The 3,578-nt window shown below is 31.4% G+C and overlaps 1 non-coding gene across 1 annotated transcript; it reads left to right on the top strand.

Moving 5' to 3' along the window:
* The first annotated feature begins 525 nt into the window (after nt 1-525).
* On the top strand, nt 526-599 carry Trnan-guu (transfer RNA asparagine (anticodon GUU)). The gene has a single exon. It is a non-coding gene; the product is annotated as a tRNA-Asn (tRNA).
* The last annotated feature ends 2,979 nt before the right edge of the window (nt 600-3,578 follow it).

The raw sequence follows: 3,578 nt of genomic DNA, 5'->3' as shown, positions 1-3,578 counted from the left end.
AATATAATGAATACATTTTCTAACACTATACAATTTTGAAGCCCTAGAGAGTTATATTTTTTATAGTAACTAAAGATAAGAAAAGTATTTTATGTACATAAATCATCAACAATCAAGCCTCTATTTGTAAAAATCTCATATTTCATATTGTAAAAACTTTATTATAAAGAAAATTTGATAATTAGAAATTTGTAAATAAAATTATAAAAATGAGAAAGAAGTAAGGACCGAAACATTCCGGCCACTTTATTTTTTGAATGCATATCTTTAACTATAAAAGTACCTGTTAGGCTTTGTAGGGGTTTAACATAAATATTACATTTTTCATTTTTTGGGGGGAAGATTTTAAACAATATCTGTTAAAGTATTTAAAGGATAGTTTTTGTAAGAGGATTGATTAACCGAGAAATACATATTAATACTTTTGCAGTAAAAATTATCCTTTGATAGACTCATTTCATTAAAAATTTCAACTGCCTCATTGCATATTAATGTCTGTTCAAACGCCGTTCAGAGCGCAGCGTAGCCTCCGTTGCGCAATCGGCTAGCGCGTTCGGCTGTTAACCGAAAGGTTGGTGGTTCGAGCCCACCCGGGGGCGTGCTCTGTTTTAAGATTTCCTTTGAAAGCCTGATTAACATGTGCATCGTTGAAAATTGGAAGAGGGGAAAGGATGCTGACGAGAACCACTTGCCGTTTTCAAGAGTATTAACTAAAGATAAGAAAATAATTTTTTAAGGAGAGAAAAAAACCTTAATTCAGTGGAGGAGGGTTAAGGTTTTAATGTTAATTTGAAAGCCTTGGAACTCCGTATGTAAATTAAAACTTTTGATTTATTAATTTTCAAAATATTATACAGAATCAATTTCGTCGTACAGAAAATTCTCTAAATAAAAAATTATAAAAACGAGATGGAAAATATTATCTTTCCTATTTATCAAATGAGCACATATATTGAACTATGAAACAGTCTAAAATCTTGCTATATATATAGATTTATTATAAATATCTCTTTTTCATAAAAATTGTCACGTTTTTTTAAAGGTTAAAAGTTATTTATTGTGTGTGTGTGTGTGTGAAAGTATAGTCTTTTTCATGTTTATTGTTTCACATGCTGTCTGCATATCCTTTTTTGAAATTTTTTAAATAACCTTTTCATTATCATTTTCATCCATTTCTTTACCTAGCTCTTTGTAATATATCTTGCTTCATTTGATATTTAGCATTCCCGATATCTTCTCCATTCATCATGTGATAAATTCTGGAGCTCTAACTTCTGTAACAAATCAAAGGATTGCAATATCTAGTCAATAGATTTGGTAAGATTTTATTAAAATTTTGACAAATGTAAAATGATTTTTTTTAATTCAGTAAACGTTATTAATTTCAAAGTAATCTTAATGTAAAGATTAAATAACAAGAAAATGTCTTTCAAAGTCAAGGTTTTAGAGAAAATTTCGTTGAATAGAAAACTTTGGTAAATGGAAATTTAATGAATAGATGATCTATTGTATATAGTGCTTAAAGGATTATGATAAAATTGAGTCTCCATCTAGATATAGATTTTAAAAGTTCCCATTTCTAACTTTCCATTCTATTTTTCACTTAGATTTCCGTTCTTATTTGTTCTCTATGATAGTTCGTGGATGCACATATTACAATATTGTCTCTTGTAGCTAATTTTTGCAAATTTGTATATATAAACTTGTAGATGTATTTTTATAAATATTTGCATTTCGTGCAAATAATTGCATTGTTATATAATTGCAAATTATTGTACAAAACATTGCAAATAATATGTCGTGCATTCTGAGAGATATTTTATTATCCAAACATAAAGAAAATCCAATTGGCAAGTAACAGTAGACGTTTACCTCTTCCCTTTTTTTCTTTCTTTCTCTCTATCTTTTTATCTAGATTAAGTGCAGGATTGCTGCTCGTAGGGGAATCTAATCTCAAAATTGAAATTCTACCACAAAACTGTCATATTTTTGCTAAAACAATAAAATATAAATATATAATATGATGTGCTTATATATAATTAAGTTATCGGGGCTTAACTTTTAAAGGGTAGCAGACATTAAAAAAACTTGTAGTACAAAAGTTACGCATCAAAAAAAGTCTTTAATTTACCTTGTGTGAATAATCTTTCTGTCTTCAGCTGTTAAGAAATCTTGAGAAATGAACATTTAAACCAATTTCCACCATTTTCTTATTCTTTAAGTTGGATGGTCCATATATAAAAAAAAGACAGTATGAGAATTTATTCTAAAATTTTATGCATTCAAATTCGAAAATTTACTTGGAAAACAATTGACTCGCAACTTCTTGGTAAGGATGTACTGATTTTGCTGTATCAAGTACAGGATAATACTAATACTCGATTGCACTTGATACTTTTGTGCCCAATACAGTTAGTAACCGCTTCTTTTCTAAATTTGAGTTGATATCGATTTTGTTGTATTATTGGTTGATAATGTTACTCGATTGCTCGATTACAGCCAGTAACCAATTCTTTTTCTTCGAAATGAAACCAGTGGACACCGGCTCTCGCATTTGTATTAAGACTGCTAGAAAATATTGATACGAATATAACTCTAAATTAGGATTTTGTTTCTTCGGAAGAGTTATTGATGGGGATCTGATGCTGAGATTGATTTTGCAAGTGACTGATGGCTGGATGAGAAGGGGAAGGCTTTATTGATATAATTAGTGCATTAGAAGGCAAGGATTCTTATGCGCCTCTGCATGAGATAAATGGCAGTAAAGGCTGTATGTGAAATACATGTGTAATTAAAGAAGAAGATTAAGCGTACTAATAGCATCTCTGAGGCAGGATAACGAATTAGTCTATATCAACCTGATATTTTGTATCAGAACTCTTACAGTATCACCTGAATGAAAGATTGAGAAATTATCAATCGAGTCCAAAAAATTGATATCGAGTATCTGATATTCGTAGTCTATATTAGTTTTGTGTACTTGACACAAAAATTATAAATAATCAATATATTTTTATACTAATATATATGTATCATGTGCATAAAATATTAGTTTCACGTATCTGATACAAAATATCAGGTTGATGCAGTATAACCCAACTTTACTTCTTCATGGCCTATGATTTTCACGTAATAACAGTGTTAGAAATTCAAATTTGCATTGACTAATATTCGATTAATACTAATTGAAATTGCTGTTGTTGCTACTCCCAGATATTGTTTGCCAAAGGATTTTAAAACCCACCACACTTTTGCATATGCGTCAAGAATAGGTTTAATTCGTCAAAATAAGAGTGAGAGGAAATATGAACCCAAGCAGCAAAAGATCGTTGGCCAACCATTGGCCAAGTATCGCCCCACGGAACGAGCGAGATTGGGGCGAGATCGGAGGCGATCTCGCCCCGACATTGGTCATGTCCCCCGGTGGTACGCCGCGCGATGGTCGCCCCAACTTGTTTTCGACGAATTTGCCGATCCTTTGGCGACTTGTTATTATCACGGGCGACGTTATACCAAGCATTTCGCGACCTGTTTTATCAATGGGCGACCCAATACCAATCATTTCCCCATGTGTTTTA

The sequence above is a fragment of the Argiope bruennichi genome, chromosome 10, assembly GCF_947563725.1.
Source record: "Argiope bruennichi chromosome 10, qqArgBrue1.1, whole genome shotgun sequence".
NCBI lineage: Eukaryota > Metazoa > Arthropoda > Arachnida > Araneae > Araneidae > Argiope > Argiope bruennichi.
Note: the sequence above shows the minus strand (reverse complement) of the source record. Positions and strands in the feature narration are given on the sequence as shown.